Source organism: Taudactylus pleione, unplaced genomic scaffold (genome assembly GCF_031769625.1).
Source record: "Taudactylus pleione unplaced genomic scaffold, aTauple2 ptg000967l, whole genome shotgun sequence".
NCBI classification, from domain to species: Eukaryota; Metazoa; Chordata; class Amphibia; order Anura; family Myobatrachidae; genus Taudactylus; species Taudactylus pleione.
Genome location: NW_028285368.1, coordinates 11,655,001 through 11,677,500, shown reverse-complemented (window position 1 = coordinate 11,677,500; position 22,500 = coordinate 11,655,001). Strand labels below are relative to the sequence as shown.

At 37.8% G+C, this 22,500-nt stretch overlaps 13 non-coding genes and 71 pseudogenes across 13 annotated transcripts in view; all 84 read left to right on the top strand.

Moving 5' to 3' along the window:
* Positions 1 to 168: 168 nt before the first annotated feature.
* LOC148466878 (5S ribosomal RNA) lies at positions 169 to 287 on the top strand (annotated as a pseudogene).
* A 116-nt stretch (positions 288 to 403) lies between these two features.
* On the top strand, positions 404 to 522 carry LOC148466877 (5S ribosomal RNA; annotated as a pseudogene).
* A 116-nt stretch (positions 523 to 638) lies between these two features.
* LOC148466876 (5S ribosomal RNA) lies at positions 639 to 757 on the top strand (annotated as a pseudogene).
* A 116-nt stretch (positions 758 to 873) lies between these two features.
* Positions 874 to 992, top strand: LOC148466875 (5S ribosomal RNA; annotated as a pseudogene).
* Positions 993 to 1,107: 115 nt separating this feature from the next.
* On the top strand, positions 1,108 to 1,226 carry LOC148466874 (5S ribosomal RNA). The gene has a single exon (XR_015873160.1). It is a non-coding gene; the product is annotated as a 5S ribosomal RNA (ribosomal RNA).
* A 116-nt stretch (positions 1,227 to 1,342) lies between these two features.
* LOC148466873 (5S ribosomal RNA) lies at positions 1,343 to 1,461 on the top strand. The gene has a single exon (XR_015873159.1). It is a non-coding gene; the product is annotated as a 5S ribosomal RNA (ribosomal RNA).
* Positions 1,462 to 1,577: 116 nt separating this feature from the next.
* Positions 1,578 to 1,695, top strand: LOC148466872 (5S ribosomal RNA; annotated as a pseudogene).
* Positions 1,696 to 2,046: 351 nt separating this feature from the next.
* LOC148466871 (5S ribosomal RNA) lies at positions 2,047 to 2,165 on the top strand (annotated as a pseudogene).
* A 116-nt stretch (positions 2,166 to 2,281) lies between these two features.
* LOC148466870 (5S ribosomal RNA) lies at positions 2,282 to 2,400 on the top strand. Its single transcript, XR_015873706.1, has one exon. It is a non-coding gene; the product is annotated as a 5S ribosomal RNA (ribosomal RNA).
* A 115-nt stretch (positions 2,401 to 2,515) lies between these two features.
* On the top strand, positions 2,516 to 2,634 carry LOC148466869 (5S ribosomal RNA; annotated as a pseudogene).
* Positions 2,635 to 2,750: 116 nt separating this feature from the next.
* Positions 2,751 to 2,869, top strand: LOC148466868 (5S ribosomal RNA; annotated as a pseudogene).
* A 351-nt stretch (positions 2,870 to 3,220) lies between these two features.
* Positions 3,221 to 3,339, top strand: LOC148466867 (5S ribosomal RNA; annotated as a pseudogene).
* Positions 3,340 to 3,454: 115 nt separating this feature from the next.
* LOC148466866 (5S ribosomal RNA) lies at positions 3,455 to 3,573 on the top strand. Its single transcript, XR_015873157.1, has one exon. It is a non-coding gene; the product is annotated as a 5S ribosomal RNA (ribosomal RNA).
* A 116-nt stretch (positions 3,574 to 3,689) lies between these two features.
* LOC148466865 (5S ribosomal RNA) lies at positions 3,690 to 3,808 on the top strand (annotated as a pseudogene).
* Positions 3,809 to 3,924: 116 nt separating this feature from the next.
* On the top strand, positions 3,925 to 4,042 carry LOC148466864 (5S ribosomal RNA; annotated as a pseudogene).
* Positions 4,043 to 4,393: 351 nt separating this feature from the next.
* LOC148466863 (5S ribosomal RNA) lies at positions 4,394 to 4,512 on the top strand (annotated as a pseudogene).
* Positions 4,513 to 4,629: 117 nt separating this feature from the next.
* LOC148466862 (5S ribosomal RNA) lies at positions 4,630 to 4,748 on the top strand (annotated as a pseudogene).
* Positions 4,749 to 4,863: 115 nt separating this feature from the next.
* LOC148466861 (5S ribosomal RNA) lies at positions 4,864 to 4,982 on the top strand (annotated as a pseudogene).
* A 116-nt stretch (positions 4,983 to 5,098) lies between these two features.
* Positions 5,099 to 5,217, top strand: LOC148466860 (5S ribosomal RNA; annotated as a pseudogene).
* Positions 5,218 to 5,333: 116 nt separating this feature from the next.
* Positions 5,334 to 5,452, top strand: LOC148466859 (5S ribosomal RNA; annotated as a pseudogene).
* A 116-nt stretch (positions 5,453 to 5,568) lies between these two features.
* LOC148466858 (5S ribosomal RNA) lies at positions 5,569 to 5,687 on the top strand (annotated as a pseudogene).
* A 116-nt stretch (positions 5,688 to 5,803) lies between these two features.
* On the top strand, positions 5,804 to 5,922 carry LOC148466857 (5S ribosomal RNA; annotated as a pseudogene).
* Positions 5,923 to 6,037: 115 nt separating this feature from the next.
* On the top strand, positions 6,038 to 6,156 carry LOC148466856 (5S ribosomal RNA; annotated as a pseudogene).
* Positions 6,157 to 6,272: 116 nt separating this feature from the next.
* LOC148466855 (5S ribosomal RNA) lies at positions 6,273 to 6,391 on the top strand (annotated as a pseudogene).
* Positions 6,392 to 6,506: 115 nt separating this feature from the next.
* Positions 6,507 to 6,625, top strand: LOC148466854 (5S ribosomal RNA; annotated as a pseudogene).
* A 116-nt stretch (positions 6,626 to 6,741) lies between these two features.
* LOC148466853 (5S ribosomal RNA) lies at positions 6,742 to 6,860 on the top strand (annotated as a pseudogene).
* A 116-nt stretch (positions 6,861 to 6,976) lies between these two features.
* LOC148466852 (5S ribosomal RNA) lies at positions 6,977 to 7,095 on the top strand (annotated as a pseudogene).
* A 116-nt stretch (positions 7,096 to 7,211) lies between these two features.
* LOC148466851 (5S ribosomal RNA) lies at positions 7,212 to 7,330 on the top strand (annotated as a pseudogene).
* Positions 7,331 to 7,446: 116 nt separating this feature from the next.
* Positions 7,447 to 7,565, top strand: LOC148466850 (5S ribosomal RNA; annotated as a pseudogene).
* Positions 7,566 to 7,680: 115 nt separating this feature from the next.
* Positions 7,681 to 7,799, top strand: LOC148466849 (5S ribosomal RNA; annotated as a pseudogene).
* Positions 7,800 to 8,149: 350 nt separating this feature from the next.
* Positions 8,150 to 8,268, top strand: LOC148466848 (5S ribosomal RNA; annotated as a pseudogene).
* Positions 8,269 to 8,383: 115 nt separating this feature from the next.
* On the top strand, positions 8,384 to 8,502 carry LOC148466847 (5S ribosomal RNA). Its single transcript, XR_015873156.1, has one exon. It is a non-coding gene; the product is annotated as a 5S ribosomal RNA (ribosomal RNA).
* A 116-nt stretch (positions 8,503 to 8,618) lies between these two features.
* On the top strand, positions 8,619 to 8,737 carry LOC148466846 (5S ribosomal RNA). The gene has a single exon (XR_015873155.1). It is a non-coding gene; the product is annotated as a 5S ribosomal RNA (ribosomal RNA).
* A 116-nt stretch (positions 8,738 to 8,853) lies between these two features.
* On the top strand, positions 8,854 to 8,971 carry LOC148466845 (5S ribosomal RNA; annotated as a pseudogene).
* Positions 8,972 to 9,322: 351 nt separating this feature from the next.
* Positions 9,323 to 9,441, top strand: LOC148466844 (5S ribosomal RNA; annotated as a pseudogene).
* A 117-nt stretch (positions 9,442 to 9,558) lies between these two features.
* LOC148466843 (5S ribosomal RNA) lies at positions 9,559 to 9,677 on the top strand (annotated as a pseudogene).
* Positions 9,678 to 9,792: 115 nt separating this feature from the next.
* LOC148466842 (5S ribosomal RNA) lies at positions 9,793 to 9,911 on the top strand (annotated as a pseudogene).
* A 116-nt stretch (positions 9,912 to 10,027) lies between these two features.
* On the top strand, positions 10,028 to 10,146 carry LOC148466841 (5S ribosomal RNA; annotated as a pseudogene).
* A 116-nt stretch (positions 10,147 to 10,262) lies between these two features.
* On the top strand, positions 10,263 to 10,381 carry LOC148466840 (5S ribosomal RNA; annotated as a pseudogene).
* Positions 10,382 to 10,732: 351 nt separating this feature from the next.
* LOC148466839 (5S ribosomal RNA) lies at positions 10,733 to 10,851 on the top strand (annotated as a pseudogene).
* A 115-nt stretch (positions 10,852 to 10,966) lies between these two features.
* LOC148466838 (5S ribosomal RNA) lies at positions 10,967 to 11,085 on the top strand. The gene has a single exon (XR_015873154.1). It is a non-coding gene; the product is annotated as a 5S ribosomal RNA (ribosomal RNA).
* Positions 11,086 to 11,201: 116 nt separating this feature from the next.
* On the top strand, positions 11,202 to 11,320 carry LOC148466837 (5S ribosomal RNA). The gene has a single exon (XR_015873153.1). It is a non-coding gene; the product is annotated as a 5S ribosomal RNA (ribosomal RNA).
* Positions 11,321 to 11,436: 116 nt separating this feature from the next.
* On the top strand, positions 11,437 to 11,554 carry LOC148466836 (5S ribosomal RNA; annotated as a pseudogene).
* Positions 11,555 to 11,905: 351 nt separating this feature from the next.
* On the top strand, positions 11,906 to 12,024 carry LOC148466835 (5S ribosomal RNA; annotated as a pseudogene).
* A 117-nt stretch (positions 12,025 to 12,141) lies between these two features.
* Positions 12,142 to 12,260, top strand: LOC148466834 (5S ribosomal RNA; annotated as a pseudogene).
* A 115-nt stretch (positions 12,261 to 12,375) lies between these two features.
* Positions 12,376 to 12,494, top strand: LOC148466833 (5S ribosomal RNA; annotated as a pseudogene).
* Positions 12,495 to 12,610: 116 nt separating this feature from the next.
* LOC148466832 (5S ribosomal RNA) lies at positions 12,611 to 12,729 on the top strand (annotated as a pseudogene).
* A 116-nt stretch (positions 12,730 to 12,845) lies between these two features.
* Positions 12,846 to 12,964, top strand: LOC148466831 (5S ribosomal RNA; annotated as a pseudogene).
* A 116-nt stretch (positions 12,965 to 13,080) lies between these two features.
* LOC148466830 (5S ribosomal RNA) lies at positions 13,081 to 13,199 on the top strand (annotated as a pseudogene).
* Positions 13,200 to 13,550: 351 nt separating this feature from the next.
* LOC148466829 (5S ribosomal RNA) lies at positions 13,551 to 13,669 on the top strand (annotated as a pseudogene).
* Positions 13,670 to 13,785: 116 nt separating this feature from the next.
* LOC148466828 (5S ribosomal RNA) lies at positions 13,786 to 13,904 on the top strand (annotated as a pseudogene).
* Positions 13,905 to 14,012: 108 nt separating this feature from the next.
* LOC148466827 (5S ribosomal RNA) lies at positions 14,013 to 14,131 on the top strand (annotated as a pseudogene).
* A 116-nt stretch (positions 14,132 to 14,247) lies between these two features.
* On the top strand, positions 14,248 to 14,366 carry LOC148466826 (5S ribosomal RNA; annotated as a pseudogene).
* Positions 14,367 to 14,481: 115 nt separating this feature from the next.
* On the top strand, positions 14,482 to 14,600 carry LOC148466825 (5S ribosomal RNA). Its single transcript, XR_015873464.1, has one exon. It is a non-coding gene; the product is annotated as a 5S ribosomal RNA (ribosomal RNA).
* Positions 14,601 to 14,716: 116 nt separating this feature from the next.
* LOC148466824 (5S ribosomal RNA) lies at positions 14,717 to 14,835 on the top strand (annotated as a pseudogene).
* A 116-nt stretch (positions 14,836 to 14,951) lies between these two features.
* Positions 14,952 to 15,070, top strand: LOC148466823 (5S ribosomal RNA; annotated as a pseudogene).
* A 116-nt stretch (positions 15,071 to 15,186) lies between these two features.
* Positions 15,187 to 15,305, top strand: LOC148466822 (5S ribosomal RNA; annotated as a pseudogene).
* Positions 15,306 to 15,421: 116 nt separating this feature from the next.
* On the top strand, positions 15,422 to 15,540 carry LOC148466821 (5S ribosomal RNA; annotated as a pseudogene).
* A 116-nt stretch (positions 15,541 to 15,656) lies between these two features.
* LOC148466820 (5S ribosomal RNA) lies at positions 15,657 to 15,775 on the top strand (annotated as a pseudogene).
* A 116-nt stretch (positions 15,776 to 15,891) lies between these two features.
* Positions 15,892 to 16,010, top strand: LOC148466819 (5S ribosomal RNA; annotated as a pseudogene).
* A 117-nt stretch (positions 16,011 to 16,127) lies between these two features.
* LOC148466818 (5S ribosomal RNA) lies at positions 16,128 to 16,246 on the top strand (annotated as a pseudogene).
* A 350-nt stretch (positions 16,247 to 16,596) lies between these two features.
* On the top strand, positions 16,597 to 16,715 carry LOC148466817 (5S ribosomal RNA; annotated as a pseudogene).
* A 116-nt stretch (positions 16,716 to 16,831) lies between these two features.
* LOC148466816 (5S ribosomal RNA) lies at positions 16,832 to 16,950 on the top strand (annotated as a pseudogene).
* Positions 16,951 to 17,066: 116 nt separating this feature from the next.
* Positions 17,067 to 17,185, top strand: LOC148466815 (5S ribosomal RNA; annotated as a pseudogene).
* Positions 17,186 to 17,301: 116 nt separating this feature from the next.
* On the top strand, positions 17,302 to 17,420 carry LOC148466814 (5S ribosomal RNA; annotated as a pseudogene).
* A 115-nt stretch (positions 17,421 to 17,535) lies between these two features.
* Positions 17,536 to 17,654, top strand: LOC148466813 (5S ribosomal RNA; annotated as a pseudogene).
* Positions 17,655 to 17,770: 116 nt separating this feature from the next.
* LOC148466812 (5S ribosomal RNA) lies at positions 17,771 to 17,889 on the top strand (annotated as a pseudogene).
* A 115-nt stretch (positions 17,890 to 18,004) lies between these two features.
* Positions 18,005 to 18,123, top strand: LOC148466811 (5S ribosomal RNA). Its single transcript, XR_015873463.1, has one exon. It is a non-coding gene; the product is annotated as a 5S ribosomal RNA (ribosomal RNA).
* A 116-nt stretch (positions 18,124 to 18,239) lies between these two features.
* LOC148466810 (5S ribosomal RNA) lies at positions 18,240 to 18,358 on the top strand (annotated as a pseudogene).
* Positions 18,359 to 18,474: 116 nt separating this feature from the next.
* Positions 18,475 to 18,593, top strand: LOC148466809 (5S ribosomal RNA; annotated as a pseudogene).
* Positions 18,594 to 18,709: 116 nt separating this feature from the next.
* On the top strand, positions 18,710 to 18,828 carry LOC148466808 (5S ribosomal RNA; annotated as a pseudogene).
* A 116-nt stretch (positions 18,829 to 18,944) lies between these two features.
* Positions 18,945 to 19,063, top strand: LOC148466807 (5S ribosomal RNA; annotated as a pseudogene).
* A 115-nt stretch (positions 19,064 to 19,178) lies between these two features.
* Positions 19,179 to 19,297, top strand: LOC148466806 (5S ribosomal RNA; annotated as a pseudogene).
* A 350-nt stretch (positions 19,298 to 19,647) lies between these two features.
* Positions 19,648 to 19,766, top strand: LOC148466805 (5S ribosomal RNA; annotated as a pseudogene).
* A 115-nt stretch (positions 19,767 to 19,881) lies between these two features.
* Positions 19,882 to 20,000, top strand: LOC148466804 (5S ribosomal RNA). The gene has a single exon (XR_015873152.1). It is a non-coding gene; the product is annotated as a 5S ribosomal RNA (ribosomal RNA).
* A 116-nt stretch (positions 20,001 to 20,116) lies between these two features.
* LOC148466803 (5S ribosomal RNA) lies at positions 20,117 to 20,235 on the top strand. The gene has a single exon (XR_015873151.1). It is a non-coding gene; the product is annotated as a 5S ribosomal RNA (ribosomal RNA).
* Positions 20,236 to 20,351: 116 nt separating this feature from the next.
* On the top strand, positions 20,352 to 20,469 carry LOC148466802 (5S ribosomal RNA; annotated as a pseudogene).
* Positions 20,470 to 20,820: 351 nt separating this feature from the next.
* Positions 20,821 to 20,939, top strand: LOC148466801 (5S ribosomal RNA; annotated as a pseudogene).
* A 117-nt stretch (positions 20,940 to 21,056) lies between these two features.
* Positions 21,057 to 21,175, top strand: LOC148466800 (5S ribosomal RNA; annotated as a pseudogene).
* Positions 21,176 to 21,290: 115 nt separating this feature from the next.
* Positions 21,291 to 21,409, top strand: LOC148466799 (5S ribosomal RNA; annotated as a pseudogene).
* Positions 21,410 to 21,525: 116 nt separating this feature from the next.
* LOC148466798 (5S ribosomal RNA) lies at positions 21,526 to 21,644 on the top strand (annotated as a pseudogene).
* A 116-nt stretch (positions 21,645 to 21,760) lies between these two features.
* On the top strand, positions 21,761 to 21,879 carry LOC148466797 (5S ribosomal RNA; annotated as a pseudogene).
* A 351-nt stretch (positions 21,880 to 22,230) lies between these two features.
* Positions 22,231 to 22,349, top strand: LOC148466796 (5S ribosomal RNA; annotated as a pseudogene).
* A 115-nt stretch (positions 22,350 to 22,464) lies between these two features.
* Positions 22,465 to 22,500, top strand: part of LOC148466795 (5S ribosomal RNA) — a 119-nt gene continuing 83 nt past the window's right edge. The window contains exon 1 of the ribosomal RNA XR_015873150.1: positions 22,465 to 22,500. This exon is cut by the window's right edge and continues 83 nt beyond it. This is a non-coding gene — a ribosomal RNA (5S ribosomal RNA).

Below are 22,500 nucleotides of genomic sequence, written 5' to 3'. Positions count from 1 at the left end.
AAGGTCAGAACTTGGATGGGAGACCACCTGGGAAAACTAGGTGCAGTAGGTAATTTTATACTGCCATAACATTCTTTTCTATTACATTTTACATTTAATTTTTTCAACTTATCAATGAATTTACTTGAGTTAAGAAGTAATACAGGTCTAAAGTTATTGTTTTTGAGCACCTACAGCCAAACCACACTGGACATGCCCAATCTCGTCTGATCTTGGAAGCTATGCAGTGTTGGGCCTGGTTAGTACTTGGATGGGAGACTACCTGGGAATACCAGGAGCTGTAGGTAATTTTATACTGCCAGAACATTCTTTTCTATTACATTTTACATTTAAATTTTTCAACTTATCAATGAATTTACTTGAGTTAAGAAGTAATAGAGGTCTAAAGTTAATGTTTTTGAGCACCTACAGCCAACCCACACTGGACATGCCCAATCTCGTCTGATCTTGGAAGCTGTGCAGTGTTGGGACTGGTTAGTACTTGGATGGGAGACTACCTAGGAATCCCTGGTGCTGTAGGTAATTTTAAACTGCCATAACTACCTTTTCTATTACATTTTACATTTAATTTTTTCAACTTATCAATGAATTTACTTGTGTTAAGAAGTAAAAGAGGTCTAAATTTAATGCTTTTGAGCACCTACAGCCAAACCACAGTGGACATCCCCAATCTCGTCTGATCTTGGAAGCTATGCAGTGTTGAGCCTGGTTAGTACTTGGATCGGAGACCACCTGGGAATACCAGGTGCTGTAGGTAATTTTATGCAGCCATAACATTCTTTTCTATTATATTTTACATTTAATTTTTTCAACTTATCAATGAATTTACTTGAGTTAAGAAGTAAAAGAGGTCTAAAGTTAATGTTTTTGAGCACCTACAGCCAAACCACACTGGACATGCCAAATCTCGTCTGATTTTGGAAGCTATGCAGTGTTGGGCCTGGTTAGTACTTAGATGGGAGACCACCTGGGAATACTAGGTGCTGAAGGTAATTTTATACTGCCATAACATTCTTTTCTATTACATTTTACATTTCATTTTTCAACTTATCATTGAATTTACTTGAGTTAAGAAGTAAAAGAAGTCTAAAGTTAATGTCTTTGAGCACCTACAGCCAAACCACACTGGACATGCCCAATCTCGTCTGATCTTGGAAGCTATGCAGTGTTGGGCCTGGTTAGTACTTGGATGGGAGACCACCTGGGAATACCAGGTGCTGTAGGTAATTTTATACTGCCATAACAGTCTTTTCTATTACATTTTACATTTAATTTTTTCAACTTATCAATGAATTTACTTGAGTTAAGAAGTAATAGAGGTCTAAAGTTAATGTTTTTGAGCACCTACAGCCAAACCACACTGGACATGCCCAATCTCGTCTGATCTTGGAAGCTATGCAGTGTTGGGCCTGGTTAGTACTTGGATGGGAGACCACCTGGGAATACCAGGTGCTGTAGGTAATTTTATACTGCCATAACATTCTTTTCTATTACATTTTACATTTAATTTTTTCAACTTATCATTGAATTTACTTGAGTTAAGAAGTAAAAGCGGTCTAAATTTAAAGCTTTTGAGTACCTACAGCCAAACCACAGTGGACATGCCCAATCTCGTCTGATCTTGGAAGCTATGCAGTGTTGGGCCTGGTTAGTACTTGGATGGGAGACCACCTGGAATACCAGGAGCTGTAGGTAATTTTATACTGCCAGAACATTCTTTTCTATCACATTTTACATTTAATTTTTTCAACTTATCAATGAATTTCCTTGAGTTAAGAAGTAATAGAGGTCTAAAGTTAATACTTTTGAGCACCTACAGCCAATCCACACTGGACATGCCCAATCTCGTCTTATCTTGGTAGCTATGCAGTGATGGGTATGGTCAGAACTTGGATGGGAGACCACCTGGGAAAACCAGGTGCAGTAGGTAATTTTATACTGCCATAACATTCTTTTCTATTACATTTTACATTTAATTTTTTCAACTTATCAATGAATTTACTTGAGTTAAGAAGTAATACAGGTCTAAAGTTAATGATTTTGAGCATCTACAGTCAATCCACACTGGACATGCCCAATCTCGTCTCATCTTGGAAGCTATGCAGTGTTGGGCCTGGTTTGTACTTGGATGGGAGACCACCTGGGAATACCAGGTGCTGTAGGTAATTTTAGACAGCCAAAATCATTCTTTTTTATTACATTTTACATTTGATTTTTTCAACTTATCAATGAATTTACTTGAGTTAAGAAGTAAAAGAGGTCTAAAGTTAATGTTTTGAGTACCTACAGCCAAACCACACTGGACATGCCCAATCTCGTCTGATCTTGGAAGCTATGCAGTGTTGGGCCTGGTTAGTACTTAGATGGGCGACCACCTGGGAATACCAGGTGCTGTAGGTAATTTTATACTGCCATAACATTCTTTTCTATTACATTTTACATTTCATTTTTCAACTTATCATTGAATTTACTTGAGTTAAGAAGTAAAAGAGGTCTAAAGTTAATGTATTTGAGCACCTTCAGCCAAACCACACTGGACAAGCCCAATCTCGTCTGATCTTGGAAGCTATGCAGTGTTGGGCCTGGTTAGTACTTGGATGGGAAACCACCTGGGAATACCAGGTGCTGTAGGTAATTTTATACTGCCATAACAGTCTTTTCTATTACATTTTACATTTGATTTTTTCAACTTATCAATGAATTTACTTGTGTTAAGAAGTAAAAGCGGTCTAAATTTAATGCTTTTGAGCACCTACAGCCAAACCACAGTGGACATGCCCAATCTTGTCTGATCTTGGAAGCTATGCAGTGTAGGGCCTGGTTAGTACTTGGATGGGAGACCACCTGGGAATACCAGGAGATGTAGGTAATTTTATACTGCCAGAACATTCTTTTCTATTACATTTTACATTTAATTTTTTCAACTTATCAATGAATTTCCTTGAGTTAAGAAGTAATAGAGGTCTAAAGTTAATACTTCTGAGCACCTACAGCCAATCCACACTGGACATGCCCAATCTCGTCTTATCTTGGTAGCTATGCAGTGTTGGGTAAGGTCAGAACTTGGATGGGAGACTACCTGGGAATACCAGGAGCTGTAGGTAATTTTATACTGCCAGAACATTCTTTTCTATTACATTTTACATTTAAATTTTTCAACTTATCAATGAATTTACTTGAGTTAAGAAGTAATAGAGGTCTAAAGTTAAAGTTTTTGAGCACCTACTGCCAAACCACACTGGACATGCCCAATCTCGTCTGATCTTGGAAGCTATGCAGTGTTGTGCCTGGTTAGTACTTGGATGGGAGACCACCTGGGAATACCAGGTGCTGTAGGTAATTTTATGCAGCCATAACATTCTTTTCTATTACATTTTACATTTAATTTTTCAACTTATCATTGAATTTACTTGAGTTAAGAAGTAAAAGAAGTCTAAAGTTAATGTCTTTGAGCACCTACAGCCAAACCACACTGGACATGCCCAATCTCGTCTGATCTTGGAAGCTATGCAGTGTTGGGCCTGGTTAGTACTTGGATGGGAGACCACCTGGGAATACCAGGTGCTGTAGGTAATTTTATACTGCCATAACAGTCTTTTCTATTACATTTTACATTTAATTTTTTCAACTTATCAATGAATTTACTTGAGTTAAGAAGTAATAGAGGTCTAAAGTTAATGTTTTTGAGCACCTACAGCCAAACCACACTGGACATGCCCAATCTCGTCTGATCTTGGAAGCTATGCAGTGTTGGGCCTGGTTAGTACTTGGATAGGAGACCACCTGGGAATACCAGGTGCTGTAGGTAATTTTATACTGCCATAACATTCTTTTCTATTACATTTTACATTTAATTTTTTCAACTTATCATTGAATTTACTTGAGTTAAGAAGTAAAAGCGGTCTAAATTTAAAGCTTTTGAGCACCTACAGCCAAACCACAGTGGACATGCCCAATCTCGTCTGATCTTGGAAGCTATGCAGTGTTGGGCCTGGTTAGTACTTGGATGGGAGACCACCTGGAATACCAGGAGCTGTAGGTAATTTTATACTGCCAGAACATTCTTTTCTATTACATTTTACATTTAATTTTTTCAACTTATCAATGAATTTCCTTGAGTTAAGAAGTAATAGAGGTCTAAAGTTAATACTTTTGAGCACCTACAGCCAATCCACACTGGACATGCCCAATCTCGTCCTATCTTGGTAGCTATGCAGTGTTGGGTATGGTCAGAACTTGGATGGGAGACCACCTGGGAAAACCAGGTGCAGTAGGTAATTTTATACTGCCATAACATTCTTTTCTATTACATTTTACATTTAATTTTTTCAACTTATCAATGAATTTACTTGAGTTAAGAAGTAATACAGGTCTAAAGTTAATGATTTTGAGCATCTACAGTCAAACCACACTGGACATGCCCAATCTCGTCTGATCTTGGAAGCTATGCAGTGTTGGGCCTGGTTTGTACTTGGATGGGAGACCACCTGGGAATACCAGGTGCTGTAGGTAATTTTAGACAGCCAAAATCATTCTTTTTTATTACATTTGACATTTGATTTTTTCAACTTATCAATGAATTTACTTGAGTTAAGAAGCAAAAGAGGTCTAAAGTTAATGTTTTTGAGCACCTACAGCCAAACCACACTGGACATGCCCAATCTCGTCTGATCTTGGAAGGTATGCAGTGTTGGGCCTGGTTAGTACTTGGATGGGAGACCACCTGGGAATACCAGGAGCTGTAGGTAATTTTATACTGCCATAACATTCTTTTCTATTACATTTTACATTTAATTTTTCAACTTATCATTCAATTTACTTGAGTTAAGAAGTAAAAGAGGTCTAAAGTTAATACTTTTGAGCACCTACAGCCAATCCACACTGGACATGCCCAATCTTGTCTGATCTTGGAAGCTATGCGGTGTTGGGCATGGTCAGTACTTGGATGGGAGACCACCTGGGAAAACCAGGTGCAGTTGGTAATTTTATACTGCCTTAACATTCTTTTCTATTACATTTTACATTTAATTTTTTCAACTTATCAATGAATTTACTTGAGTTAAGAAGTAATAGAGGTCTAAAGTTAATGTTTTTGAGCACCTACAGCCAAACCACACTGGACATGCCCAATCTCGTCTGATCTTGGAAGCTATGCAGTGTTGGGACTGGTTAGTACTTGGATGGGAGACTACCTAGGAATCCCAGGTGCTGTAGGTAATTTTATACTGTCATAACATTCTTTTCTATTACATTTTACATTTAATTTTTTCAACTTATCAATGAATTTACTTGTGTTAAGAAGTAAAAGCGGTCTAAATTTAACGCTTTTGAGCACCTACAGCCAAACCACAGTGGACATGCCCAATCTCGTCTGATCTTGGAAGCTATGCAGTGTTGGGCATGGTCAGTACTTGGATGGGAGACCACCTGGGAATACCAGGACCTGTAGGTAATTTTATACTGCCAGAACATTCTTTTCTATTACATTTTACATTTAATTTTTTCAACTTATCAATGAATTTACTTGAGTTAAGAAGTAATAGAGGTCTAAATTTAATGCATTTGAGCACCTACAGCCAAACCACACTGGACATGCCCAATCTCGTCAGATCTTGGAAGCTATGCAGTGTTGGGCCTGGTTTGTACTTGGATGGGAGACCACCTGGGAATACCAGGTGCTGTAGGTAATTTTAGACAGCCAAAACATTCTTTTCTATTACATTCTACATTTCATTTTTTCAACTTATCAATGAATTTACTTGAGTTAAGAAGTAAAAGAGGTCTAAAGTTAATGGTTTTGAGCACCTACAGCCAAACCACACTGGACATGCCCAATCTCGTCTGATCTTGGAAGCTATGCAGTGTTGGGCCTGGTTAGTACTTGGATGGGAGACCACCTGGGAATACTAGGTACTGTAGGTAGTTTTATACTGCCATAACATTCTTTTCTATTACATTTTACATTTCATTTTTCAACTTATCATTGAATTTACTTGAGTTAAGAAGTAAAAGAGGTCTAAAGTTAATGTTTTTGAGCACCTACAGCCAAACCACACTGGACATGCCCAATCTCGTCTGAACTTGGAAGCTAGGCAGTGTTGGGCCTGGTTAGTACTTGGATGGGAGACCACCTGGGATTACCAGGTGCTGTAGGTAATTTTATACTGCCATAACATTCTTTTCTATTACATTTTAAATTTAATTTTTTCAACTTATCAATGAATTTACTTGAGTTAAGAAGTAATAGATGTCTAAAGTTAATGTTTTTGAGCACCTACAGCCAAACCACACTGGACATGCCCAATCTCGTCTGATCTTGGAAGCTATGCAGTGTTGGGCCTGGTTAGTACTTCAATGTGAGACCACCTGGGAATACCAGGAGCTGTAGGTAATTTTATACTGCCATAACATTCTTTTCTATTAAATTTTACATTTAATTTTTCAACTTATCATTGAATTTACTTGAGTTAAGAAGTAAAAGAGGTCTAAAGTTAATGTTTTAGAGCACCTACAGCCAAACCACACTGGACATGCCCAATCTCGTCAGATCTTGGAAGCTATGCAGTGTTGGGCCTGGTTAGTACTTTGATGGGATACCACCTGGGAATACCAGGTGCTGTAGGTAATTTTATACTGCCATAACATTCTTTTCTATTACATTTTACATTTAATTTTTTCAACTTATCAATGAATTTACTTGTGTTAAGAAGTAAAAGCAGTCTAAATTTAACGCTTTTGAGCACCTACAGCCAAACCACAGTGGACATGCCCAATCTCGTCTGATCTTGGAAGCTATGCAGTGTTGGGCCTGGTTCGTACTTGGATGGGAGACCACCTGGGAATACCAGGAGCTGTAGGTAATTTTATACTACCATAACATTCTTTTCTATTACATTTTACATATAATTTTTTCAACTTATCAATGAATTTACTTGAGTTAAGAAGTAATAGAGGTCTAAAGTTAATGTTTTTGAACACCTACGGCCAAACCACACTGGACATCCCTAATATCGTCTGATCTTGGAAGCTATGCAGTGTTGGGCCTGGTTAGTATTTGGATGGGAGACCACCTGGGAATACAAGGAGCTGTAGGTAATTTTATACTGCCATAACAGTCTTTTCTATTACATTTTACATTTAATTTTTTCAACTTATCAATGAATTTACTTGAGTTAAGAAGTAATAGAGGTCTAAAGTTAATGTTTTTGAGCACCTACAGCCAAACCACACTGGATATGCCCAATCTCGTCTGATCTTGGAAGCTATGCAGTGTTGGGACTGGTTAGTACTTGGATTGGTGACTACCTAGGAATCCCAGGTGCTGTAGGTAATTTTAAACTGCCATAACATTCTTTTCTATTACATTTTACATTTAATTTTTTCAACTTATCAATGAATTTACTTGTGTTAAGATGTAAAAGCGTTCTAAATTTAATGCTTTTGAGCACCTACAGCCAAACCACAGTGGACATGCCCAATCTTGTTTGATCTTGGAAGCTAAGCAGTGTTGGGCCTGGTAAGTACTTGGATGGGAGACCACCTGGGAATACCAGGAGCTGTAGGTAATTTTATACTGCCAGAACATTCTTTTCTATTACATTTTACATTAAATTTTTTCAACTTAACAATGAATTTACTTGAGTTAAGAAGTAATAGAGGTCTAAATTTAATGTTTTGAGCACCTACAGCCAAACCACACTGGACATGCCCAATCTCGACTGATCTTGGAAGCTATGCAGTGTTGGGCCTGGTTTGTACTTGGATGGGAGACCACCTTGGAATACCAGGTGCTGTAGGTAATTTTATACTGCCATAACATTCTTTTCTATTACATTTTACATTTCATTTTTCAACTTATCAATGAATTTCCTTGAGTTAAGAAGTAATAGAGGTCTAAAGTTAATACTTCTGAGCACCTACAGCCAATCCACACTGGACATGCCCAATCTTGTCTTATCTTGGTAGCTATGCAGTGTTGGGTAAGGTCAGAACTTGGATGGGAGACTACCTGGGAATACCAGGAGCTGTAGGTAATTTTATACTGCCAGAACATTCTTTTCTATTACATTTTACATTTAAATTTTTCAACTTATCAATGAATTTACTTGAGTTAAGAAGTAATAGAGGTCTAAAGTTAATGCTTTTGAGCACCTACTGCCAAACCACACTGGACATGCCCAATCTCGTCTGATCTTGGAAGCTATGCAGTGTTGTGCCTGGTTAGTACTTGGATGGGAGACCACCTGGGAATACCAGGTGCTGTAGGTAATTTTATGCAGCCATAACATTCTTTTCTATTACATTTTACATTTAATTTTTCAACTTATCATTGAATTTACTTGAGTTAAGAAGTAAAAGAAGTCTAAAGTTAATGTCTTTGAGCACCTACAGCCAAACCACACTGGACATGCCCAATCTCGTCTGATCTTGGAAGCTATGCAGTGTTGGGCCTGGTTAGTACTTGGATGGGAGACCACCTGGGAATACCAGGTGCTGTAGGTAATTTTATACTGCCATAACAGTCTTTTCTATTACATTTTACATTTAATTTTTTCAACTTATCAATGAATTTACTTGAGTTAAGAAGTAATAGAGGTCTAAAGTTAATGTTTTTGAGCACCTACAGCCAAACCACACTGGACATGCCCAATCTCGTCTGATCTTGGAAGCTATGCAGTGTTGGGCCTGGTTAGTACTTGGATGGGAGACCACCTGGGAATACCAGGTGCTGTAGGTAATTTTATACTGCCATAACATTCTTTTCTATTACATTTTACATTTAATTTTTTCAACTTATCATTGAATTTACTTGAGTTAAGAAGTAAAAGCGGTCTAAATTTAAAGCTTTTGAGCACCTACAGCCAAACCACAGTGGACATGCCCAATCTCGTCTGATCTTGGAAGCTATGCAGTGTTGGGCCTGGTTAGTACTTGGATGGGAGACCACCTGGAATACCAGGAGCTGTAGGTAATTTTATACTGCCAGAACATTCTTTTCTATTACATTTTACATTTAATTTTTTCAACTTATCAATGAATTTCCTTGAGTTAAGAAGTAATAGAGGTCTAAAGTTAATACTTTTGAGCACCTACAGCCAATCCACACTGGACATGCCCAATCTCGTCCTATCTTGGTAGCTATGCAGTGTTGGGTATGGTCAGAACTTGGATGGGAGACCACCTGGGAAAACCAGGTGCAGTAGGTAATTTTATACTGCCATAACATTCTTTTCTATTACATTTTACATTTAATTTTTTCAACTTATCAATGATTTTACTTGAGTTAAGAAGTAATACAGGTCTAAAGTTAATGATTTTGAGCATCTACAGTCAAACCACACTGGACATGCCCAATCTCGTCTGATCTTGGAAGCTATGCAGTGTTGGGCCTGGTTAGTACTTGGATGGGAGACCACCTGGGAATACCAGGTGCTGTAGGTAATTTTAGACAGCCAAAATCATTCTTTTTTATTACATTTTACATTTGATTTTTTCAACTTATCAATGAATTTACTTGAGTTAAGAAGCAAAAGAGGTCTAAAGTTAATGTTTTTGAGCACCTACAGCCAAACCACACTGGACATGCCCAATCTCGTCTGATCTTGGAAGGTATGCAGTGTTGGGCCTGGTTAGTACTTGGATGGGAGACCACCTGGGAATACCAGGAGCTGTAGGTAATTTTATACTGCCATAACATTCTTTTCTATTACATTTTACATTTAATTTTTCAACTTATCATTCAATTTACTTGAGTTAAGAAGTAAAAGAGGTCTAAAGTTAATACTTTTGAGCACCTACAGCCAATCCACACTGGACATGCCCAATCTCGTCTGATCTTGGAAGCTATGCGGTGTTGGGCATGGTCAGTACTTGGATGGGAGACCACCTGGGAAAACCAGGTGCAGTAGGTAATTTTATACTGCCTTAACATTCTTTTCTATTACATTTTACATTTAATTTTTTCAACTTATCAATGAATTTACTTGAGTTAAGAAGTAATAGAGGTCTAAAGTTAATGTTTTTGAGCACCTACAGCCAAACCACACTGGACATGCCCAATCTCGTCTGATCTTGGAAGCTATGCAGTGTTGGGACTGGTTAGTACTTGGATGGGAGACTACCTAGGAATCCCAGGTGCTGTAGGTAATTTTATACTGCCATAACATTCTTTTCTATTACATTTTACATTTAATTTTTTCAACTTATCAATGAATTTACTTGTGTTAAGAAGTAAAAGCGGTCTAAATTTAACGCTTTTGAGCACCTACAGCCAAACCACAGTGGACATGCCCAATCTCGTCTGATCTTGGAAGCTTTGCAGTGTTGGGCATGGTTAGTACTTGGATGGGAGACCACCTGGGAATACCAGGAGATGTAGGTAATTTTATACTACCATAACATTCTTTTCTATTACATTTTACATTTAATTTTTTCAACTTATCAATGAATTTACTTGAGTTAAGAAGTAATAGAGGTCTAAAGTTAATACTTCTGAGCACCTACAGCCAATCCACACTGGACATGCCCAATCTTGTCTTATCTTGGTAGCTATGCAGTGTTGGGTAAGGTCAGAACTTGGATGGGAGACTACCTGGGAATACCAGGAGCTGTAGGTAATTTTATACTGCCAGAACATTCTTTTCTATTACATTTTACATTTAAATTTTTCAACTTATCAATGAATTTACTTGAGTTAAGAAGTAATAGAGGTCTAAAGTTAATGCTTTTGAGCACCTACTGCCAAACCACACTGGACATGCCCAATCTCGTCTGATCTTGGAAGCTATGCAGTGTTGTGCCTGGTTAGTACTTGGATGGGAGACCACCTGGGAATACCAGGTGCTGTAGGTAATTTTATGCAGCCATAACATTCTTTTCTATTACATTTTACATTTAATTTTTCAACTTATCATTGAATTTACTTGAGTTAAGAAGTAAAAGAAGTCTAAAGTTAATGTCTTTGAGCACCTACAGCCAAACCACACTGGACATGCCCAATCTCGTCTGATCTTGGAAGCTATGCAGTGTTGGGCCTGGTTAGTACTTGGATGGGAGACCACCTGGGAATACCAGGTGCTGTAGGTAATTTTATACTGCCATAACATTCTTTTCTATTACATTTTACATTTAATTTTTTCAACTTATCAATGAATTTACTTGAGTTAAGAAGTAATAGAGGTCTAAAGTTAATGTTTTTGAGCACCTACAGCCAAACCACACTGGACATGCCCAATCTCGTCTGATCTTGGAAGCTATGCAGTGTTGGGCCTGGTTAGTACTTGGATGGGAGACCACCTGGGAATACCAGGTGCTGTAGGTAATTTTATACTGCCATAACATTCTTTTCTATTACATTTTACATTTAATTTTTTCAACTTATCATTGAATTTACTTGAGTTAAGAAGTAAAAGCGGTCTAAATTTAAAGCTTTTGAGCACCTACAGCCAAACCACAGTGGACATGCCCAATCTCGTCTGATCTTGGAAGCTATGCAGTGTTGGGCCTGGTTAGTACTTGGATGGGAGACCACCTGGAATACCAGGAGCTGTAGGTAATTTTATACTGCCAGAACATTCTTTTCTATTACATTTTACATTTAATTTTTTCAACTTATCAATGAATTTCCTTGAGTTAAGAAGTAATAGAGGTCTAAAGTTAATACTTTTGAGCACCTACAGCCAATCCACACTGGACATGCCCAATCTCGTCCTATCTTGGTAGCTATGCAGTGTTGGGTATGGTCAGAACTTGGATGGGAGACCACCTGGGAAAACCAGGTGCAGTAGGTAATTTTATACTGCCATAACATTCTTTTCTATTACATTTTACATTTAATTTTTTCAACTTATCAATGATTTTACTTGAGTTAAGAAGTAATACAGGTCTAAAGTTAATGATTTTGAGCATCTACAGTCAAACCACACTGGACATGCCCAATCTCGTCTGATCTTGGAAGCTATGCAGTGTTGGGCCTGGTTAGTACTTGGATGGGAGACCACCTGGGAATACCAGGTGCTGTAGGTAATTTTAGACAGCCAAAATCATTCTTTTTTATTACATTTTACATTTGATTTTTTCAACTTATCAATGAATTTACTTGAGTTAAGAAGCAAAAGAGGTCTAAAGTTAATGTTTTTGAGCACCTACAGCCAAACCACACTGGACATGCCCAATCTCGTCTGATCTTGGAAGGTATGCAGTGTTGGGCCTGGTTAGTACTTGGATGGGAGACCACCTGGGAATACCAGGAGCTGTAGGTAATTTTATACTGCCATAACATTCTTTTCTATTACATTTTACATTTAATTTTTCAACTTATCATTCAATTTACTTGAGTTAAGAAGTAAAAGAGGTCTAAAGTTAATACTTTTGAGCACCTACAGCCAATCCACACTGGACATGCCCAATCTCGTCTGATCTTGGAAGCTATGCGGTGTTGGGCATGGTCAGTACTTGGATGGGAGACCACCTGGGAAAACCAGGTGCAGTAGGTAATTTTATACTGCCTTAACATTCTTTTCTATTACATTTTACATTTAATTTTTTCAACTTATCAATGAATTTACTTGAGTTAAGAAGTAATAGAGGTCTAAAGTTAATGTTTTTGAGCACCTACAGCCAAACCACACTGGACATGCCCAATCTCGTCTGATCTTGGAAGCTATGCAGTGTTGGGACTGGTTAGTACTTGGATGGGAGACTACCTAGGAATCCCAGGTGCTGTAGGTAATTTTATACTGCCATAACATTCTTTTCTATTACATTTTACATTTAATTTTTTCAACTTATCAATGAATTTACTTGTGTTAAGAAGTAAAAGCGGTCTAAATTTAACGCTTTTGAGCACCTACAGCCAAACCACAGTGGACATGCCCAATCTCGTCTGATCTTGGAAGCTATGCAGTGTTGGGCCTGGTTAGTACTTGGATGGGAGACCACCTGGGAATACCAGGAGATGTAGGTAATTTTATACTACCATAACATTCTTTTCTATTACATTTTACATTTAATTTTTTCAACTTATCAATGAATTTACTTGAGTTAAGAAGTAATAGAGGTCTAAAGTTAATGTTTTTGAGCACCTACAGCCAAACCGCACTGGACATGCCCAATCTCGTCTGATCTTGGAAGCTATGCAGTGTTGGGCCTGGTTAGTATTTGGATGGGAGACCACCTGGGAATACCAGGTGCTGTAGGTAATTTTATACTGCCATAACATTCTTTTCTATTACATTTTACATTACATTTTTTCAACTTAGCAATGAATTTACTTGAGTTAAGAAGTAAAAGGTGTCTAAAGTTAACATTTTTCAGCACCTATAGCCAAACCACACTGGACATGGCCAATGTCGTTTGATCTTGGAAGCTATGCAGTGTTGGGCATGGTCAGTACTTGGATGGGAGACCACCTGGGAATACCAGGACCTGTAGGTAATTTTATACTGCCAGAACATTCTTTTCTATTACATTTTACATTTAATTTTTTCAACTTATCAATGAATTTACTTGAGTTAAGAAGTAATAGAGGTCTAAATTTAATGCATTTGAGCACCTACAGCCAAACCACACTGGACATGCCCAATCTCGTCAGATCTTGGAAGCTATGCAGTGTTGGGCCTGGTTTGTACTTGGATGGGAGACCACCTGGGAATACCAGGTGCTGTAGGTAATTTTAGACAGCCAAAACATTCTTTTCTATTACATTCTACATTTCATTTTTTCAACTTATCAATGAATTTACTTGAGTTAAGAAGTAAAAGAGGTCTAAAGTTAATGGTTTTGAGCACCTACAGCCAAACCACACTGGACATGCCCAATCTCGTCTGATCTTGGAAGCTATGCAGTGTTGGGCCTGGTTAGTACTTGGATGGGAGACCACCTTGGAATACTAGGTACTGTAGGTAATTTTATACTGCCATAACATTCTTTTCTTTTACATTTCATTTTTCAACTTATCATTGAATTTACTTGAGTTAAGAAGTAAAAGAGGTCTAAAGTTAAGGTTTTTGAGCACCTACAGCCAAACCACACTGGACATGCCCAATCTCGTCTGAACTTGGAAGCTAGGCAGTGTTGCGCCTGGTTAGTACTTGGATGGGAGACCACCTGGGATTACCAGGTGCTGTAGGTAATTTTATACTGCAATAACATTCTTTTCTATTACATTTTAAATTTAATTTTTTCAACTTATCAATGAATTTACTTGAGTTAAGAAGTAATAGATGTCTAAAGTTAATGTTTTTGAGCACCTACAGCCAAACCACACTGGACATGCCCAATCTCGTCTGATCTTGGAAGCTATGCAGTGTTGGGCCTGGTTAGTACTTGGATGTGAGACCACCTGGGAATACCAGGAGCTGTAGGTAATTTTATACTGCCATAACATTCTTTTCTATTAAATTTTACATTTAATTTTTCAACTTATCATTGAATTTACTTGAGTTAAGAAGTAAAAGAGGTCTAAAGTTAATGTCTTAGAGCACCTACAGCCAAACCACACTGGACATGCCCAATCTCGTCAGATCTTGGAAGCTATGCAGTGTTGGGCCTGGTTAGTACTTTGATGGGAGACCACCTGGGAATACCAGGTGCTGTAGGTAATTTTATACTGCCATAACATTCTTTTCTATTACATTTTACATTTAATTTTTTCAACTTATCAATGAATTTACTTGTGTTAAGAAGTAAAAGCGGTCTAAATTTAACGCTTTTGAGCACCTACAGCCAAACCACAGTGGACATGCCCAATCTCGTCTGATCTTGGAAGCTATGCAGTGTTGGGCCTGGTTCATACTTGGATGGGAGACCACCTGGGAATACCAGGAGCTGTAGGTAATTTTATACTACCATAACATTCTTTTCTATTACATTTTACATATAATTTTTTCAACTTATCAATGAATTTACTTGAGTTAAGAAGTAATAGAGGTCTAAAGTTAATGTTTTTGAGCACCTACGGCCAAACCACACTGGACATGCCTAATATCGTCTGATCTTGGAAGCTATGCAGTGTTGGGCCTGGTTAGTACTTGGATGGGAGACCACCTGGGAATATAAGGAGCTGTAGGTAATTTTATACTGCCATAACATTCTTTTCTATTACATTTTTCATTTAATTTTTTCAACTTATCATTGAATTTACTTGAGTTAAGAAGTAAAAGCGGTCTAAATTTAATGCTTTTGAGCACCTACAGCCAAACCACAGTGGACATGCCCAATCTCGTCTGATCTTGGAAGCTATGCAGTGTTGGGCCTGGTTAGTACTTGGATGGGAGACCACCTGGGAATACCAGGAGCTGTAGGTAATTTTATACTGCCAGAACATTCTTTTCTATTACATTTTACATTTAATTTTTTAAACTTATCAATGAATTTACTTGAGTTAAGAAGTAATAGAGGTCTAAAGTTAATACTTTTGAGCACCTACAGCCAATCCACACTGGACATGCCCAATCTCGTCTGATCTTGGAAGCTGTGCAGTGTTGGGACTGGTTAGTACTTGGATGGGAGACTACCTAGGAATCCCTGGTGCTGTAGGTAATTTTAAACTGCCATAACATTCTTTTTTATTACATTTTACATTTAATTTTTTCAACTTATCAATGAATTTACTTGTGTTAAGATGTAAAAGCGTTCTAAAGTTAATGTCTTTGAGCACCTACAGCCAAACCACACTGGACATGCCCAATCTCGTCTGATCTTGGAAGCTATGCAGTGTTGGGCCTGGTTAGTACTTGCATGGGAGACCACCTGGGAATACCAGGTGCAGTAGGTAATTTTATACTCCCATAACATTCTTTTCTATTACATTTTACATTTAATTTTTTCAACTTATTAATTAATTTACTTGAGTTAAGAAGTAATACAGGTCTAAAGTTAATGATTTTGAGCATCTACAGTCAAACCACACTGGACATGCCCAATCTCGTCTGATCTTGGAAGCTATGCAGTGTTGGGCCTGGTTTGTACTTGGATGGGAGACCACCTGGGAATACCAGGTGCTGTAGGTAATTTTAGACAGCCAAAATCATTCTTTTTTATTACATTTGACATTTGATTTTTTCAACTTATCAATGAATTTACTTGAGTTAAGAAGCAAAAGAGGTCTAAAGTTAATGTTTTTGAGCACCTACAGCCAAACCACACTGGACATGCCCAATCTCGTCTGATCTTGGAAGGTATGCAGTGTTGGGCCTGGTTAGTACTTGGATGGGAGACCACCTGGGAATACCAGGAGCTGTAGGTAATTTTATACTGCCATAACATTCTTTTCTATTACATTTTACATTTAATTTTTCAACTTATCATTCAATTTACTTGAGTTAAGAAGTAAAAGAGGTCTAAAGTTAATACTTTTGAGCACCTACAGCCAATCCACACTGGACATGCCCAATCTTGTCTGATTTTGGAAGCTATGCGGTGTTGGGCATGGTCAGTACTTGGATGGGAGACCACCTGGGAAAACCAGGTGCAGTTGGTAATTTTATACTGCCTTAACATTCTTTTCTATTACATTTTACATTTAATTTTTTCAACTTATCAATGAATTTACTTGAGTTAAGAAGTAATAGAGGTCTAAAGTTAATGTTTTTGAGCACCTACAGCCAAACCACACTGGACATGCCCAATCTCGTCTGATCTTGGAAGCTATGCAGTGTTGGGACTGGTTAGTACTTGGATGGGAGACTACCTAGGAATCCCAGGTGCTGTAGGTAATTTTATACTGCCATAACATTCTTTTCTATTACATTTTACATTTAATTTTTTCAACTTATCAATGAATTTACTTGTGTTAAGAAGTAAAAGCGGTCTAAATTTAACGCTTTTGAGCACCTACAGCCAAACCACAGTGGACATGCCCAATCTCGTCTGATCTTGGAAGCTATGCAGTGTTGGGCATGGTCAGTACTTGGATGGGAGACCACCTGGGAATACCAGGACCTGTAGGTAATTTTATACTGCCAGAACATTCTTTTCTATTACATTTTACATTTAATTTTTTCAACTTATCAATGAATTTACTTGAGTTAAGAAGTAATAGAGGTCTAAATTTAATGCATTTGAGCACCTACAGCCAAACCACACTGGACATGCCCAATCTCGTCAGATCTTGGAAGCTATGCAGTGTTGGGCCTGGTTTGTACTTGGATGGGAGACCACCTGGGAATACCAGGTGCTGTAGGTAATTTTAGACAGCCAAAACATTCTTTTCTATTACATTCTACATTTCATTTTTTCAACTTATCAATGAATTTACTTGAGTTAAGAAGTAAAAGAGGTCTAAAGTTAATGGTTTTGAGCACCTACAGCCAAACCACACTGGACATGCCCAATCTCGTCTGATCTTGGAAGCTATGCAGTGTTGGGCCTGGTTAGTACTTGGATGGGAGACCACCTGGGAATACTAGGTACTGTAGGTAGTTTTATACTGCCATAACATTCTTTTCTATTACATTTTACATTTCATTTTTCAACTTATCATTGAATTTACTTGAGTTAAGAAGTAAAAGAGGTCTAAAGTTAATGTTTTTGAGCACCTACAGCCAAACCACACTGGACATGCCCAATCTCGTCTGAACTTGGAAGCTAGGCAGTGTTGGGCCTGGTTAGTACTTGGATGGGAGACCACCTGGGATTACCAGGTGCTGTAGGTAATTTTATACTGCCATAACATTCTTTTCTATTACATTTTAAATTTAATTTTTTCAACTTATCAATGAATTTACTTGAGTTAAGAAGTAATAGATGTCTAAAGTTAATGTTTTTGAGCACCTACAGCCAAACCACACTGGACATGCCCAATCTCGTCTGATCTTGGAAGCTATGCAGTGTTGGGCCTGGTTAGTACTTCAATGTGAGACCACCTGGGAATACCAGGAGCTGTAGGTAATTTTATACTGCCATAACATTCTTTTCTATTAAATTTTACATTTAATTTTTCAACTTATCATTGAATTTACTTGAGTTAAGAAGTAAAAGAGGTCTAAAGTTAATGTTTTAGAGCACCTACAGCCAAACCACACTGGACATGCCCAATCTCGTCAGATCTTGGAAGCTATGCAGTGTTGGGCCTGGTTAGTACTTTGATGGGAGACCACCTGGGAATACCAGGTGCTGTAGGTAATTTTATACTGCCATAACATTCTTTTCTATTACATTTTACATTTAATTTTTTCAACTTATCAATGAATTTACTTGTGTTAAGAAGTAAAAGCAGTCTAAATTTAACGCTTTTGAGCACCTACAGCCAAACCACAGTGGACATGCCCAATCTCGTCTGATCTTGGAAGCTATGCAGTGTTGGGCCTGGTTCGTACTTGGATGGGAGACCACCTGGGAATACCAGGAGCTGTAGGTAATTTTATACTACCATAACATTCTTTTCTATTACATTTTACATATAATTTTTTCAACTTATCAATGAATTTACTTGAGTTAAGAAGTAATAGAGGTCTAAAGTTAATGTTTTTGAACACCTACGGCCAAACCACACTGGACATCCCTAATATCGTCTGATCTTGGAAGCTATGCAGTGTTGGGCCTGGTTAGTATTTGGATGGGAGACCACCTGGGAATACAAGGAGCTGTAGGTAATTTTATACTGCCATAACAGTCTTTTCTATTACATTTTACATTTAATTTTTTCAACTTATCAATGAATTTACTTGAGTTAAGAAGTAATAGAGGTCTAAAGTTAATGTTTTTGAGCACCTACAGCCAAACCACACTGGATATGCCCAATCTCGTCTGATCTTGGAAGCTATGCAGTGTTGGGACTGGTTAGTACTTGGATTGGTGACTACCTAGGAATCCCAGGTGCTGTAGGTAATTTTAAACTGCCATAACATTCTTTTCTATTACATTTTACATTTAATTTTTTCAACTTATCAATGAATTTACTTGTGTTAAGATGTAAAAGCGTTCTAAATTTAATGCTTTTGAGCACCTACAGCCAAACCACAGTGGACATGCCCAATCTTGTTTGATCTTGGAAGCTAAGCAGTGTTGGGCCTGGTAAGTACTTGGATGGGAGACCACCTGGGAATACCAGGAGCTGTAGGTAATTTTATACTGCCAGAACATTCTTTTCTATTACATTTTACATTAAATTTTTTCAACTTAACAATGAATTTACTTGAGTTAAGAAGTAATAGAGGTCTAAATTTAATGTTTTGAGCACCTACAGCCAAACCACACTGGACATGCCCAATCTCGACTGATCTTGGAAGCTATGCAGTGTTGGGCCTGGTTTGTACTTGGATGGGAGACCACCTTGGAATACCAGGTGCTGTAGGTAATTTTATACTGCCATAACATTCTTTTCTATTACATTTTACATTTCATTTTTCAACTTATCAATGAATTTCCTTGAGTTAAGAAGTAATAGAGGTCTAAAGTTAATACTTCTGAGCACCTACAGCCAATCCACACTGGACATGCCCAATCTTGTCTTATCTTGGTAGCTATGCAGTGTTGGGTAAGGTCAGAACTTGGATGGGAGACTACCTGGGAATACCAGGAGCTGTAGGTAATTTTATACTGCCAGAACATTCTTTTCTATTACATTTTACATTTAAATTTTTCAACTTATCAATGAATTTACTTGAGTTAAGAAGTAATAGAGGTCTAAAGTTAATGCTTTTGAGCACCTACTGCCAAACCACACTGGACATGCCCAATCTCGTCTGATCTTGAAAGCTATGCAGTGTTGTGCCTGGTTAGTACTTGGATGGGAGACCACCTGGGAATACCAGGTGCTGTAGGTAATTTTATGCAGCCATAACATTCTTTTCTATTACATTTTACATTTAATTTTTCAACTTATCATTGAATTTACTTGAGTTAAGAAGTAAAAGAAGTCTAAAGTTAATGTCTTTGAGCACCTACAGCCAAACCACACTGGACATGCCCAATCTCGTCTGATCTTGGAAGCTATGCAGTGTTGGGCCTGGTTAGTACTTGGATGGGAGACCACCTGGGAATACCAGGTGCTGTAGGTAATTTTATACTGCCATAACAGTCTTTTCTATTACATTTTACATTTAATTTTTTCAACTTATCAATGAATTTACTTGAGTTAAGAAGTAATAGAGGTCTAAAGTTAATGTTTTTGAGCACCTACAGCCAAACCACACTGGACATGCCCAATCTCGTCTGATCTTGGAAGCTATGCAGTGTTGGGCCTGGTTAGTACTTGGATGGGAGACCACCTGGGAATACCAGGTGCTGTAGGTAATTTTATACTGCCATAACATTCTTTTCTATTACATTTTACATTTAATTTTTTCAACTTATCATTGAATTTACTTGAGTTAAGAAGTAAAAGCGGTCTAAATTTAAAGCTTTTGAGCACCTACAGCCAAACCACAGTGGACATGCCCAATCTCGTCTGATCTTGGAAGCTATGCAGTGTTGGGCCTGGTTAGTACTTGGATGGGAGACCACCTGGAATACCAGGAGCTGTAGGTAATTTTATACTGCCAGAACATTCTTTTCTATTACATTTTACATTTAATTTTTTCAACTTATCAATGAATTTCCTTGAGTTAAGAAGTAATAGAGGTCTAAAGTTAATACTTTTGAGCACCTACAGCCAATCCACACTGGACATGCCCAATCTCGTCCTATCTTGGTAGCTATGCAGTGTTGGGTATGGTCAGAACTTGGATGGGAGACCACCTGGGAAAACCAGGTGCAGTAGGTAATTTTATACTGCCATAACATTCTTTTCTATTACATTTTACATTTAATTTTTTCAACTTATCAATGATTTTACTTGAGTTAAGAAGTAATACAGGTCTAAAGTTAATGATTTTGAGCATCTACAGTCAAACCACACTGGACATGCCCAATCTCGTCTGATCTTGGAAGCTATGCAGTGTTGGGCCTGGTTAGTACTTGGATGGGAGACCACCTGGGAATACCAGGTGCTGTAGGTAATTTTAGACAGCCAAAATCATTCTTTTTTATTACATTTTACATTTGATTTTTTCAACTTATCAATGAATTTACTTGAGTTAAGAAGCAAAAGAGGTCTAAAGTTAATGTTTTTGAGCACCTACAGCCAAACCACACTGGACATGCCCAATCTCGTCTGATCTTGGAAGGTATGCAGTGTTGGGCCTGGTTAGTACTTGGATGGGAGACCACCTGGGAATACCAGGAGCTGTAGGTAATTTTATACTGCCATAACATTCTTTTCTATTACATTTTACATTTAATTTTTCAACTTATCATTCAATTTACTTGAGTTAAGAAGTAAAAGAGGTCTAAAGTTAATACTTTTGAGCACCTACAGCCAATCCACACTGGACATGCCCAATCTCGTCTGATCTTGGAAGCTATGCGGTGTTGGGCATGGTCAGTACTTGGATGGGAGACCACCTGGGAAAACCAGGTGCAGTAGGTAATTTTATACTGCCTTAACATTCTTTTCTATTACATTTTACATTTAATTTTTTCAACTTATCAATGAATTTACTTGAGTTAAGAAGTAATAGAGGTCTAAAGTTAATGTTTTTGAGCACCTACAGCCAAACCACACTGGACATGCCCAATCTCGTCTGATCTTGGAAGCTATGCAGTGTTGGGACTGGTTAGTACTTGGATGGGAGACTACCTAGGAATCCCAGGTGCTGTAGGTAATTTTATACTGCCATAACATTCTTTTCTATTACATTTTACATTTAATTTTTTCAACTTATCAATGAATTTACTTGTGTTAAGAAGTAAAAGCGGTCTAAATTTAACGCTTTTGAGCACCTACAGCCAAACCACAGTGGACATGCCCAATCTCGTCTGATCTTGGAAGCTTTGCAGTGTTGGGCATGGTTAGTACTTGGATGGGAGACCACCTGGGAATACCAGGAGATGTAGGTAATTTTATACTACCATAACATTCTTTTCTATTACATTTTACATTTAATTTTTTCAACTTATCAATGAATTTACTTGAGTTAAGAAGTAATAGAGGTCTAAAGTTAATACTTCTGAGCACCTACAGCCAATCCACACTGGACATGCCCAATCTTGTCTTATCTTGGTAGCTATGCAGTGTTGGGTAAGGTCAGAACTTGGATGGGAGACTACCTGGGAATACCAGGAGCTGTAGGTAATTTTATACTGCCAGAACATTCTTTTCTATTACATTTTACATTTAAATTTTTCAACTTATCAATGAATTTACTTGAGTTAAGAAGTAATAGAGGTCTAAAGTTAATGCTTTTGAGCACCTACTGCCAAACCACACTGGACATGCCCAATCTCGTCTGATCTTGGAAGCTATGCAGTGTTGTGCCTGGTTAGTACTTGGATGGGAGACCACCTGGGAATACCAGGTGCTGTAGGTAATTTTATGCAGCCATAACATTCTTTTCTATTACATTTTACATTTAATTTTTCAACTTATCATTGAATTTACTTGAGTTAAGAAGTAAAAGAAGTCTAAAGTTAATGTCTTTGAGCACCTACAGCCAAACCACACTGGACATGCCCAATCTC